The sequence below is a fragment of the Tenrec ecaudatus genome, chromosome 9, assembly GCF_050624435.1.
Source record: "Tenrec ecaudatus isolate mTenEca1 chromosome 9, mTenEca1.hap1, whole genome shotgun sequence".
In the NCBI taxonomy this organism is placed as follows: domain Eukaryota; kingdom Metazoa; phylum Chordata; class Mammalia; order Afrosoricida; family Tenrecidae; genus Tenrec; species Tenrec ecaudatus.
The window spans coordinates 62,587,625-62,602,443 of NC_134538.1; the positions used below are offsets into that span (position 1 = coordinate 62,587,625).

At 45.6% G+C, this 14,819-nt stretch overlaps 1 protein-coding gene and 1 non-coding gene across 2 annotated transcripts in view; both read right to left on the reverse strand.

The window, feature by feature from the left end:
* Window positions 1-14,819, reverse strand: part of VOPP1 (VOPP1 WW domain binding protein) — a 129,613-nt gene that overhangs the window by 94,326 nt on the left and 20,468 nt on the right. The gene's annotated exons all lie outside the window — the stretch shown is intronic.
* On the reverse strand, window positions 1,969-2,103 carry LOC142457657 (small Cajal body-specific RNA 14). Its single transcript, XR_012786355.1, has one exon.

A 14,819-nucleotide genomic window follows, 5' to 3' on the forward strand; every position in this document is an offset into this window, starting at 1 on the left:
TAATGACTTTTATTATCAGCATCCTTTAAAATCTATTCTTTATTTGTATTTGGGTGTTAGAAAGATTATATAAAAACATACAGATACATTTTAACATTATATGTAGTACATATTACTAACAATGACGTATATATAAAAAAATTCAGTCATCCCAACATTAAGTATGGGTTCATCGTAAACATGAACCTACCGGTAAGTCCTAAGTCAGGAACTATCTGTATCCTAAAAAATAAGAGTTTTACAGTTTGAATGGATGAAGTGTGTGGTATGTAAATTGTCTTAATAAAGCTGTTTAAAAATACAAGGAAAACCTATCACAAATAGTTATGTATTAATTTGTTTTATTTTAAAAAATACACTTTTTAAGCGATGACAGATGATCAAAATGGAATTACGAGTAGGAAAATATGGTAAAACTGAAATAAAACACATCCAGTAAGACCACATGGTATTTGTTGATGGTCCAGGGCAAGAGGACTAGTGAGCAGGGGAAGTAGGGGACCGTGAACTTGACTACAAGGCATAGGGACAGGGGGAAAGCTAAAAACATGACTGTCGATCTGTTCGATTAAAAAAAACAACAATTCCAGAATAGTCTTTCTGATATAACAGAAATTCTAATATAACGGGAATTTTAGAAAACACAGTCCGAGAGAACGGAAAATTCCAGGAAGGACGGCACCACAGGAAGAAACTGGGCTGGCAGGTACAATCGCCAACACGGAACTGTGGGAAATGTTCTTAAAGGGCGTTGTGAAGCTCATAGGGACTTGGGAACTTAGCTGACAGTCTCAGTAAACTAAGCAAATGGAAACCTGAGGTCATTTTGAAGTGGAGGGAAAACAAGTGTCACGCAAGCAAAGAAATGGAATGGTCACACACGATAAAGGTCAGCAAAACCTAAAAGATACGGGATCTGAAGTCAATGAAATATTGTAATAGAAACTATCTTTGCTATTTTCTATTTCTGGGAGGGGGGCGGAAAAGATAATGTCTAACATTAAGGTACCATTTCAATGACTATGGTGGACCTACCCCTAGTCATGGTCTTTTAGATGGTCTCAAATGCATGTTGGACAACAACAAAAATGGCTAACGAAAGAATGGCTGCACTCCTCTAGTTACGGTGTTGGGGGATTCTGCTGAATACACAGTGATTGACAAAAGAATGAATGAATCGACTGTACAGGAAACCCAACCAGAACACTCCTAAGAAGAGGACCAATGATCATGAAGACGGGGCGGGGCAGGGCCAAGCTTCATTCTCTGCCACATCAGCTCCCCATGTGCCAGAGACAACGCCTCAGCAACCAGTGACAACAGTGCTGAAACAAGAGTGGGTCATCAGAAAAAGAAGCCAGTCATGGGCACTGGCGCCTGAAAGGTGTGTGTCTTTACTTATCTTTAGCATTGCTACCATTAAACTGTTCAACTGACATGCATCCTTAAAATATCTTTAAAAAATAAACAGGTTGCATAAAGCAAAATTAAGTTATGGCCCGTATGACCCAAGTCCAGGTTTGTTTTGTTCGCTGATTGTGGGAAACAGAAAGATTTCTCCCAAGTTGTCTCCCCCAAATCGATGCCAAACCTAGCTGCTGGCTACACATGGCAAATGACTACACTTGGAGGTCAATGAAAGTAGGTCAGAGGTTATTCTCCCTAAGGGTTATCAGCCATCTAGAGCAATCAGACTGTATAATCTGACCCGCCCTAAATGGGGCCCACTCCCTTCTGATAAGGATAGTAGTAGATTGTTTCCTTGTAGGAGAGCCCAGGGAGGTCAAGCCCACTCAAGGGTGACCAAGGTGAGGGTGCCATCATGAATCTAGGGTCCACCCTTCTCGTCGCATGTATACCCCTAGCACCTCCCCTTCCTGTTACACTTATGCCCATTGTATATCCCCTCCTATTACTTGTATTGCCTAATGTACAATCCCCTCCTGTGACATATGTCTTTTTTTAAAATATGTATGGAACCATTGCACAGAAAATCTGATCACTATACAGACCCTGTCGGCAGGAACCACGTGTTTTGATGTGAGTGACTCTCCACGGTTGCGCTGTACAACTGACAAGGCAATCAATACCAGGATCAGTCACTGACGTATGTCTTTACCTGTAATTAGGAAGCATGCACACCCCCAAAGATATATAACTCCTGCCGTCTCATCCTCCATCTCCACATAGACCACCAAGCCGGGCTGACGTGAGCATGCCACCCTGAAATGTGTCGGACTCCATTATTTCAATCTCTCTTCCATCTCTCTTATTCTCTATGACTTTACTATAATATTTACTCATCACTGTACAATTGTGCCTACCGGACCCGTGATGATTTGTTAGGGGCTGGCTCCCCTGGCAGTTGATGCAGCACCAGGGGAGGCCATGTTAGGAGAAAGCTTATCTTTGATCAATAGAGTCATCCGCTGAGCTGTCCCAGCTCATACTGATGTAGGCAGCTGCTCCCAGCCTGTCCCTGTCCCACCAGCTTCCCTTGGTCCCAGGATCCCATCACCTCAGTGAGGAGCTGGACTACCTTCTCTTTGACACAAAGTAGCACACTGTCAGAAATGAGCCTGGCCAAAGGCCCAGCAGCTGAAAAGGAGGAAGGATGCCTCTCATTGGGCCCAGCATTCTGAGTTGAATTGCCTTTAAGATAAACACAGCGTTGGTTACACCTGGTCTAAGTGGAAAAACAAATGCAGCGCACAGGACTGCAGCTGGATTCCCAGCTGTGGGTTGTGCTTGCAGGTCACAATGGAGAGAGTTTAAGGATGGGTGTGAGGTAGCTAAACACCATCAGCTCTCATTCTGATTCATCCATTCATTCATTTCAGACTAGTAGTCTGAAAAGCCCTAGCAAACAGATCTACCTCCATCTCGAGGTGTAAAGATCTATCATTTAGTGGAAGCTGAGGCTCTTGTTTTTAAGAAGTGAAGTGAGCTCACAGATATTTACTGAATACTACGGGAGGCCAGCGATGGTGCAAATGGGAAATGTACTTGGCTGCTAGTTCTGAGTTTCAAGGTTGATACACTGGAGGTGCCTCAGAAGAGAAGCCTGGTAATCTGGGAGGGAAAATTAGCCCTTGAAAGCCTTGTGGCACACCATTCCACTCTGACCCAGGCATCTCCCTGAGTTGGAATTGACTCAACGGCAACTTGTGAGTGGGCAGAATCCTGGGCCAGCACTAGAGACTGAGGTTACACTTTGGCAAAGTTGAAATGGTTGTCCAAGGAGAACACTAAGGGGAAATGGAAAAGCATAATTCACCGTATGAACAGACCAGTAGCAAACAGGAAGCTTTGTCAAACTGAATTACATGTAAATTCCATGTGGTGTCCTGGAATGGGCCCCGGGACAGAAGAGAGGATATTCATGAAGAAGCTGGTGACTGCTGAATAAAATGTCGATAGTCCTAGAGGAAGGTGTCCGTGGTTGAATTTCTACCAAAACGCCAGCATCTGTAGCCAGTAGTCTAGCAAAAGCGGAGGAATAAAGCATCATTTTGGGGACCAGGACCGGGACTGGGACTCAATATTTTCAGTCCTTTTCCCTTTCTTTCCACCCTCAGGAACAGTGTCTGCTCCCACTTGACCCTCTAGAGCCCCAGGGTGAGTGGGTGCGCGGCAGTGGGGCATTGAGAAGGGGGCCATCCACTGTCTCTTGTAGTGACCCTTTCCCCTGGAGGCCACAACAAAGGGAGGAAGCATGTGCTGGGGAGCAATGGCCTACATCTATCTCCCTCCTTCACTCTGCAGCAGCGGGTATCCACCTTGCTCATGCCGCAACCCTTTCAGACAGCTCCTCAGGTGGTGGTGACCCTTGCCCATAAAATTATTTTTGTTGCTAGATCATAACTGTCATTTTGCTATTGTTATGAATCAGGTGACCCGTGTGAAAGGGTCGTTCGATCCCCAAAGAGGGGGGGGGACCCACAGGTTGAGAACCGCGGCTCTAGAGATTGGATCTTAAACATCCACACGTTCAATTCACTTCTTAATGAGGCACACCTAATCTTTTCAAATAGGAGAGGATGGAAATTTGATAATAAAATAGCTTTCAAAAATCTCACATATCTGAAAACCTGCCAAGAATATCCACCAGAGTATTTTGGAACCCACTTCCTGGCAGCTGGTCTTGGGCTGGAAAGAACAGCGTCCTCTAGCATCAGAAACAGGCTTTGCTCTGTCGTTTCCCCCGTGCTCTTCATGGTCACCGCAGGTACTGACTGTCCAAACCAGGAAAATAGTTCTAATGCCCTGGGCTACACCAGGTGAGAATTGGGCCACTTCCCAAAGAGTCTCCATTGTCCATGAGCACAGTTGCTTGATTGCTGCAAAGCCAGGTCCAAGGAGCCCAAGACCATATGGTGAGGCTCACTCCTTGGAATGAGGAGTGAAAAAGAGCCACCAGTCACCCTAAAGTCAGTCCTGACTCACAGCAGCCCCACATGTGTCAGAGTAGAGCCACGCCATAGAGTGGTCACAGGGGGATCCTTCAGAAACAGATTCCCATGCCTTTTCTCCAAGGTGTCTCTGGGTGGAGTCGAACCAGCAACCATTCAGTCAGTATTGGAGTGCTTAACGGTTTGTGCCACCCGGGGACCAGAAATGAGGGAAGACGCTGAGAAACATCAGGCTTGAGAGAAGGATCTGTTCCATTTACTCCATCGGTCCATGAACCCGACAGCATCCAGTGTTCCAGCACACCATAACTCACCACGCTCAGAGGAGGAGGCCTAGCACCAAAGACCTCGTCTTCAGGCTTGGGCACCCAGATAAGGCAAGGGAATGATCCCCCTTCTCAATGAGAGAACAAACATGTCAGCACTAGGTCTTAAACCTCGGTAGTCAATAAACTGGGAAAAGCAAGCAAAGATATAGTCTTCTACTCTGAGACTGCATACTACTGGAGGGAGCATGAATTTGTTGTTTTTTTAATTTTCTGAAACCAGTCTCGCCAAACATATCAAATGTCTTTAAACCTATCACTATTTAATTATTGACACCTCTCAAATCTACCCTTTAAAAAAGTACCAAAAGCGGGTGGAGGGAGACGCCAGATAAGGCAGGATATGACAAAATAATAATCTATGAATTATCAAGGGCTCATGGGGGAGGGGGAGGGGAGAGGGAGGGGGCTGGAAAAAGAGGACCTGATGCAAAGGGCTTAAGTGGAGAGCAAATGCTTTGAAAGTGATTAGGACAAAGAATGTACTGATATGCTTTATACAACTGATGTATGTATATGTATGGATTGTGATAAGAGTTGTATGAGCCCCTAATAAAATGTTTTAAAAAATGAAGAAAATAAATAAATAAATAAAACGGTACCAAATGCCCCCAGGGGTGTTCACCTTACGGCTCTTTACATTGGGAAAATCAGAAACAACCTCCATATTCAACATCAGGACAACCAATGAGTCAATGCTTGCCTATTTGTAGTATGAAATACTATAATGCCCCTAAGATTTACTGGGAGCACTGGTGGTGTAATGGTTAAGCATTTGGCTACTAGACAAAGGGTTGGTGGTTCAAACCCACCAGAGGTTCCACAGGGTAAGGGAAGGGATGTTACCATAACGATAAATGTTTTTTTTAAAAACCCTATGGGGTGGCAGTTCTACTCTGTCATACAAGGTCCCTGTGAGTTACAAGTGACTCTAACATGATGTTGACAGGAAATTTCCTTTAACTTTATTATGATAAAATATATACCGTATTACCAAAAAAAGGTTAATTTAACGCTTTAAGGACAGAATGCCATGGCATTACTACGTTTACCAGGCTTTGAGACCATCGCTACTCTTACCAGAAGGGTTCCCTCACTCCACATGGAAACTTTGTAGCCCTTCTACCATCTCGCTCCCTCGTGGAGCTCTCTCATGAACTCTTCTCTCGGCAAGTGCCCATTCTCGGGCACTTCACATTAATGGAATCATGCAAGTTGTGTCAGTTTGCACCTGACTTATTCTATTGAGCATATTATGCACCAACACTTTATTTTAAAATTCATTTTATTGGGGTCTCTTACAGCTCTTATCACAATCCATCCATCCATCCATCGTGTCAAGCACCTTTGTACATATGCTGCCAACATCATTTTCAACGCATTTTCTTTCTACTTGAGCCCTTGGCATCAGCTCCTCATTGTCCCCTCCCCCACCCTCACTTTATGTCTTTTTGTGGATGGGCAGCATTCCCTCTAGCGACGTACCACATTTCACATATCTTCTGATGGACACTCGAGTCAGTTCTTCCTGTGGCCGCTGTGAACACTGCGGTGCATCCATCTGTTTGGGTTCCTGCTTTCCTGTCTTTGGGGAATGTACTCATGAGTGGCGTTGCTGAGCCACATGGTAAATCTATGTTTAATTTTCTGAGGAACCGCATGGGTAATCGCTAATAGCATGAAAGAGCTCAGCAGAACATAGCACTGTAATGTATGCGATGACCAGGGTACGGAAAACGCTAGGAAAGGTTCCTTGTGGCTGTTGTAGAGCACATCCTGCGGGGACAACAATGGGCATACCCACCACCACACTCTCCCACAGCCCACGTCACTTATCAGTCACAATATCCTTTCAGACTTCACTCCAACACAGCAGACCCGCCTGTCGCTACCAATGCGATTAGCAGGATTCCAACAAGGTGAAGCCTATGTGGCATGCTGGCTGTATTCTGATCGCATTTAGAGTCATGACACTTTTTCTGGAGATGGACGTAACGCCCCATAACACTAGGACACGCGCCATCAGGAGCCAGATGGTAGATAAAGTGCACCCTTCTCCGCACCAGCCCGGGAGAACACATGCCCCTGAGTGGAAACTGCACACAAGGCTTTCAGCCCAGCATGACATTCTGCATGCTTCCCAAGTGCATCTTGAAAGTCAATTCCCCATCCTGGGTCAATGTCTACATGCCCAACACAGAGGGAAAAGCAAAGCTTCCTCATCCCTCCTGGGGGAAACACTGAGTGGGGAAAGGGTCAGCTAACTGACAGTCCAGAGTGGAAGCAGAGGAAGAAAGCCTTGCCCTTGGTGAACCGGAGAGCAACCAGAAAGCATGCAGGAGAAAATGACCATGGGTGCAGAAGAACGCAGGCAGAATGGGTTCTGAGACGACAGTGGGTGCAGGCAGAGGAGGAGACGACCAGGGAGAACATTGTGACCCACGTGAAAGGCCAGTGAAATGGAGGACAGGAAGTGGGGAACCAAGTATGCCCCAGGTCTGTGCCTTGACCTGGGTACTAAGATACTCTGCGGGTAAACCCACAAAACCAGAGGATGAATTGTCATGAGTAGATCCCCCAGCTGGCCTTCCAAGATCTCTAGACATTGCACACTTGGACACCCCTCCCTCCCCAAGGCAGTCCACGTAACCGCTAGAAGATCACTGACACGTGTCTTTGGGATTAGAATCCGCCATGAGAGAAAAACACAAGGTAATGCTCTAACTGCTCTAGCAAAATGCCTCTTCTCCCAAGGCACTCGGGTGGCCTTAAAAGGTTCTTTATTCCCTTCACACTGCCTCTAAGAAAACACTCAGATCTGTTCTCATTGCCCTTTGGTAATAAATGGCTGTCCCTATCAGCGAGGAGATGACACATACTAAGAACAGTCGCTACGACTTATTAGACATTAACTGTTTGTTAGATCCACGCACTCACACGAAGTCTCTAGGTTCACATAACTCTTCCAATTGACGTGGGGTTTCTCTGATGTCACAGGACAGCTAAGTGACATACCTACCCTAAGAGATCTGGAAACACAGGGAATCCCAGACAGACAACCCCTCAGGAGCAGTATTGAGAGTAGACATACCAGGAGGGGAAGGGGATGGGGAAGGTGGGGGGAGAGAGGGGGAACTAATCACAAGGATCTACCTATAACCCCCTCCCGGGGGGTGGCCAACAGAAAGTGGGTGAAGGGAGACATTGATCAGTGTAAGAAATGAAAAAATAATCATTTATAAACTATCAAGGGTCCATGACGGAGGGAAGTGGGTGGGAGACGGAGGGGGAAAATGAGGAGCTGATACCAAGGGTTCAAATAGAAAGAAAATGTTTTGAGAATGATAATGGCAACAAATGTACAAATGTGCTTGACACAATGGATGCATGGATGGATGGTGATAAAAGCCCCCAATAAAATGATATTTTTTAAAGTGAGAGAGAGAAACCAATGGGTCTGTCACTAAAGCTGCCCTCTTTCTCCTGTATTACAGACAGAAAGCTCCCATGTGGATCTCGCTAACTCCAACCCACGACAGCCTTATGGGGCTCCAAACGCGGATCCCTCCTGATGGCATGTGCAAAACAAGCATGCCATGCAACGTTCTGTCGTCATCCATGGGATTTCCAACCTAGGCCGCGGATGTACAGTCACTGGCTCACAGAAGGCAGGAAGAACTGGAGCCCTGCTCTCCCCAGAGACTACCCTGCACCAAATTCAACCCTATCACACACGGAGAGGTGATGAGATCGCTATGGAAACAAGACCTGGAGTCCCTGGACTGTACCCTTGAACCCACATGGAAAAAATATGCATACTGCTGGCTGCAAATTGCTGATGCGTGCTCAGAGACTTCAGGAAAGGCAGGCAACCCAGATTGTGACCGCACATGCACTATTCTCATCAAAGTCAAGTTGGAGCTTTTTGTCTGGGTGTCAATGTTGTTGCTACAGCAAAAATGACAAATGCTTGACAACACAATTACAACTGCCAATCTTCCTAAAAGAAATTAAACTTAGAAACATTCAGGGAGCAACAGTCTAGGCACACTAGTTAATTATATCTTCAAAACCTCATTCCCCATATATGTGTTACCCTAGCAGGAGGCACTGTTAGAAAGGAAGTGCAGTTCATCTGTTACTTGGGTTATTTTTAACTTTTGGTTTCAGGAATCTTTCCCTGTCCTCGCCTCCACCCCACACAAACACACAAAGGATGGCTTTAAGGACTGTTTTAACAGGGTTCCTAATCATCAGTTCCACCAGAGAACTAATTTTTATTCGTTTTATTGGGGATGAATTCATTCCACAGCACCTGGGAAGGGCTGTCTGCTGTAAGCCTTGGGGGCCTCAGAAAGGATGCTCAGCAGTCAAAGTATCTGTAAGGGGCCTGCTCATGAAGTGGACATAATAAAGCCCAGCCTAGGAAAGGTCCATGGTGGAGCAAGCAGTTTGCACTTTGCTACTGACCTAAAGTAAAGGAGGCCTGAACCAGGGAAGAAAATCTTGCTGATATGCTTCCATAAAGATGACAGCCAAGGGGAGTTAGCTGACATCATTAGGGTGCGTCTCTGTGTTTCAGACATAAAGATAAGAGTATTGGGTTTGGCTGCAAGCTCCAATTCCTTTATTACTTCAACACACATAGTATTCAAGAGTATAAATGTAGGCCTAACGATGTTGGCTCTGACAATTTTGGTTTAGGTTAAATATTTCCTTTAAAGAAAACAACCAGACAAACTGGGGACCAAGGTAGGCACTTCAGTTAACATCATCAGAAGTCGAATCTCTTTGTTTTCACCCCCAACACCTCCTGGACACACATTAACACAAGAGCCAGCCATTACCTTCTAGAAGCCAAAGCACTACCTAAGGACTCCAACCTGATTCTACCGGGATCACTGTCCTCTCCGTCCTCTCAATTGTTCACAAGCACACGGGAATGCACATTCTTCTTGGACCTGGAGGCCAAGCACAATGCCCCTCAAGATCCAAACTCCTCAAGATCGAAACTCCACAGAACAGGGCTGCTCTCATGGAGCCCAGCTTCATGGGCCACGCATAGCACAATTCAGGGCCCATTTATAAAACGGAAGGAGGGGCTGGCCATGTCCTAGAAGGTGGCACCGCAGTAGCCTTGGCTGCTACCCTCTCCTCATTCAAACATTTCCAGGCTTGGATCTCTTTGTCCCTTGTGATTTTCAGAATGCAAAACTTATCCCAAAATGTGATTGCTAGCAAAAAGCAGAGCTAGAGAAGACTACTTACACAAAGGCCTTCCTCCCCCTCCCCACTGGCTACAATAATTGCTGCAGTGCTGTCCTTCAGTGGGTCTTCCACAGCTGGTCTTCTCAGAAGTAGACCCACCAGTCTTTCTACCCAGGCCCTGCTGGGTGCACTAGAACTTCCAACCTTTCAGAGAGAAGCTACTGCATCAGCCATGTGTACCATCCAGGGACCCTTTACATCAACAGGGCACCAGTAATGATATGCAAGTAGCTAAATGACAGGATAAATCAGGGGTCCCCCCCCCCAAAAAAATCCCACAAGCATGCCTTGGACAATGGCAAGTAGAAAGAAAGGATGGGGACCTAGGAGGGGCACATTTCAGAGACATGGAGGAGACATGATTAGCTTGATCTGAAACCCAAAGAGGACACTCAAGATCAAGGGCTGGAATAGTCAGAGGTTTCTGGAGAGCGCGTCCCCAGGGTGATGGTACTAGACGGGCTCAAACAGAAACCATGGGTGGGGCCGGGGTGACTTGTTTCAAAGATAGTGTCTGAGCTGCTTCTAGGTCACCTGGAGACAAGGAGATCAATAGGATCTGGGGCTCAGCAGAAAATTCTTGGGCTAGAAATATAGATGTTTGTTAGAGACCTTAGCATAAATACTGCCACTGGAAAGGCAGATGCGGATGCAATTTCCCAGAATCGTACATGGAATGAGAAGAAGGAGGAAGTTTTCCAACAGCCGAGCAGACATCAACATGCAAAGTGGTAATGAGGAAACTGGAAAATCAATGGAGAAGAGCAGCCTTCTCCTCTTTGCTACACCTCCTGAGAAGAAGGTCAGGTGCAAGGCCATCTTCTCCACCTGCTCCCTAATGGAATCCATACATTAACATGGGCTTCTACACTGAAAGGAAGATGTGCAGAGAAATGCACCTTTAAAAAGGAGCCAGTCGGATAGAAAGCAGCTTAGAGGGGGTCAGGGACTAGGAAAAAGGGAAGATGCAGAGTAAGGGATTTAATGGACCTGGGGGTCTCCTCTGTGGGGAAGTGAAAATATTTTGAAAGGAGACAGAAATGCTGGTGGCACTCCGTACATTCAGAGTGCTCCTGAAGACTTACAAGGGAGCTCGCCTTTAAAAATAAATCACCATCTATCCGCAGACTTTGGAGAAATGGTACACCGAGGGGGGATGAAAGAAACAAGAGGCAGGAGCCAGAGGAGAGAGGCCCATGCAAACCTGCTGCTCAGCTGCCTCAATATCCCACCAAGAGCTGCTGCTCCTCCCTGCTCTCCAATCCAAACACTGGCCCCTGAAGGATAACACGCAGAGCGTGAAAGTCAAAGTGCTGACTGACCGTCACCAGCCTCTAGAGCCTCCGTTTACCCACATACCAAAGACACCAAGCATAACTCCTACCACCCCGGCACTGGGCGGGTCACCTTTGATCCATCACTGAACTCCTCAATCTCCATTTGCACTTCTGGAAGATGGGGTAATGACCCTTACAGGGTGACCATGGAGGGATTGCGATGAGGTATACCACTAGGTCAGTGCTCAGCACACTTCAGGTTCAGATAAAATGTAGCTCCTATGAGTGGCATTGTCAGTGTGATTCGAGAGTGTACTAGATACTACTTCGACCCATACAAAGAAGCAAAGGCTCAGCAGGAGCCTGGGCCTCCCTCCTTACTCCTATCTCATTATTAAATATAGTACTAATGCTCAGTTACTTTTAACATAGGCAGCATGGCCTGGGCTGGGAACATAAATCTTCATGATAGCAAGTTTTAAACAGAAAATCAAATTTCACTTACATTCACTTCTACTTGCAAAGACCTTTCAAGGTCTATAATCTTACAGATAAAAATGACTGCCTGCAGTGGATCAGACCGTAAATAACTTTTAGTTATTGTTTATTTTTTAAAGTTTTCTCAGCAAGCTTTGCCAATGAAAGAAAAATACAGCAAATACATACAAATGATGAATAACCCTAAATACTGCATGAACCCAAATCCACCCATTTTCTTTTAATATGAATGCTCTCTAAGATTTACCCAGGAAAATTCACATCCCTAGTCATTTGGGTAAGGAGCCCGGTGGTGCTGTCAGGTAAGCATTGAACTGCTAACCACAAGGTCAGTGGTTCAAACCCACCAGCTGCTCCAAGAGAGAAAGTTGACATAATCTGTTCCCATAAAAGATGTAAAGCTTTGCCAACACTCTATTGGATGACTATGAGTCAAAATCACTCAATATTAAGTTTAATTTGTTTAAGAAGACCTTAAATGTTTTGAGAATGAAGATGGCAACAAGTGTACAAATATGCTTGACACAATAGATGGATGTATGGATTGTGATAAGGGTTGTACAAGTCCCCAATAAAATGATTTTTTTTAAAAAAAGAAGAAGCCGTCTTGGTATAGTAGGTTACATGTTGAGCTGCTAAACTCGAGGTTAGTAGTTCAATCCCACAAACCAATGAGACTGTTCCTGTAAAGATTTACAGCCTAGGAAACCCAAGGGGTCAGTTCTATTCGATCCTATAGAGTCACTGTGATTCAATGGCAGTTGGTTTACTCATTTGTGTATGATTAATTAGACAGTAGATTTGCATGCGGGGGACCAAGTATTCACACAGGAGAGGGCTACTGTACTCAACAGATTCTGCAGGTCTTTTCTGAGTTGTCCTCTCATAGCCTATGCGCCGCCTCTGAAATCTTTGCTGAATCCAGAGGATCAACCCGAACTGCAGGCTAACTGAGGAAAAGGGAGGCGGTGGGCCCACCAGACCTGCCGTTACTGCAGGCTAAGCAAAGAGGAGGCAGGTAACGGGAGCAGCGCCTCGGCCCTGACTGCAGACTCATCAGAGAGAAGGGACTGTCCAGGGGGAAGTGACAGTTCAGACCAGGACTCCAAGACACATATTCAATCCACAGATCTGTGTGGTTCCTGAACCACCTCCTAGTTCTCCAATCTGTTCAGTGTTCAGGTAGATGTTGCTATCTTCAGCTATCCACATTGTATGTACAACAAAAGTTGGAATCGAACAAAGCAGCATACAACGACAACAACACTGGTTCAGAGGAAGAGTTCTCATGTGGCATGCAAGAGAACCAAGTTTGATCCCAGCCAAAGCACCCATCAGTGGAGGCCAATGAAGTGGAATAGGTTACAGGAGAGCTGCCAGACTAAGTGACACTAGGAAGAAAAGCATGGCAGTCCATTTCCAAAAGCCAGTCAATGAAAGACCCATAGAATGTGTCCAATCTATAACCAATCATGGAGATGGCTCAGGAGCAGGAAATACTTTGTTCCATTAGGTATAGATACATCACTGTGAGTTGCGGGGCTGACTCAATACTGGCTAAGAGTATAATGTACAATAAAGACTCATCAAGTGCCTACCACAAGCAGAAACTTCGCTGGCACACTAGGATGGACCCTCATGCAAGACAGAGCTGAGACTGGTGCACTCACAGACTTAGGGGGTAACGGGGAACTGTGGGAGGGATGAAACACGGCATTGAACAACATGGATGCGGAAATCATCTGCAGGGATCTCGATCTTAGTTCTTTCTACTTCCAGCTAGAAGATCTCAAGCAAGATCCTTAATCGTTTTGCACCTCAGTCTGCTTAAGTGAGATAAGAACTCCGCTCCGGTACTAGACTCAGAGGGAGTTTGAGCTAAACATTAAAATGATGTTTGGCACATGTGTTCGTGGATACATGCCATAGGGAATCATAGCAACCCTATGGACAGCAGAGTGAAACACTGCTCGGTCCTGCACCGTCCTCACAATGCTTAGGTTTGACCCTTCTGCTGCAGCCGTGGGGTCAATCCCTGTCATTGGAGGTAAGCAGTAAGAAAGTGCTCGTATGGCACCATTTCAAGGTCTCTGCAAAACCAGGGGGCACTGGAAAGAGGAAATAATTTAAGATAGTCTAAACTCATGCATGCACACAAATACAAACTGTTTCAGGGAATACTGAAAAACAAGGACGGAAAGTTCACCTCTATCATTAAGGCTCCTACGTCTGGGTTCACCTGAATGACTAGCGTGGTTGCCATTTTGAAACGATGGATCCGTAAGAACCTAGGTAACACCATCCCCACTCAAAATGAGTATCCCATTTGAAAAGATGGCAGAGGGAGACTGAGGGTGGAGAATCAAGTAATGCTGCTGGGCCTTAACAGAAAATGTATCATGTCCTTAGAGACACAGACACTGAGCAAAACACATTCTCTTCTCCCCCTGGACAATGACACATTTGCACATTTCAGGAACTGCCACAGCCCATAAAGTAACCACAAGATACGACCAATCACAGGATGGCAGAATGAAGCAGTAGGAAGAACCTGGCAACATTCGGAGCCACAGAATAGACGAAAGCTGGAACAGCGTCACATCTGGATTCCCCCCAGCTTGGATAATACATGTTCTTACCATTTACAGCACTTGGATTGTGGTTCTCACTGTTGTTATTTCTATCACATACCACTGAATTGACTCTGACTCATAGCGATCCTATGTACAACAGTACGAAACACCGCCAAGTCCTGCGCCTGCTATCCTCACAATCATTCTTAGGTTTCAGACCGCTGTTGAGAGTCTTCCTCCTTTTCTTGGACCCTTTATTTTCCAAGCCTGAGGTCCTCCTCCGGGGACTGGTGACTCCTGACAACGTGTCTCAAATATGTAAGAGGAGCCTCAACATCCTATCATTCTGGCTGTACTTCTTTCAGGACAGATGTGTTTGTTTTCATGACCGTCTATGGTACATTTAATATTCTTCACAGTGCTGTATTTGAAAGACGTTGATTCTTCTGTCTTCTTTGAGGCAAC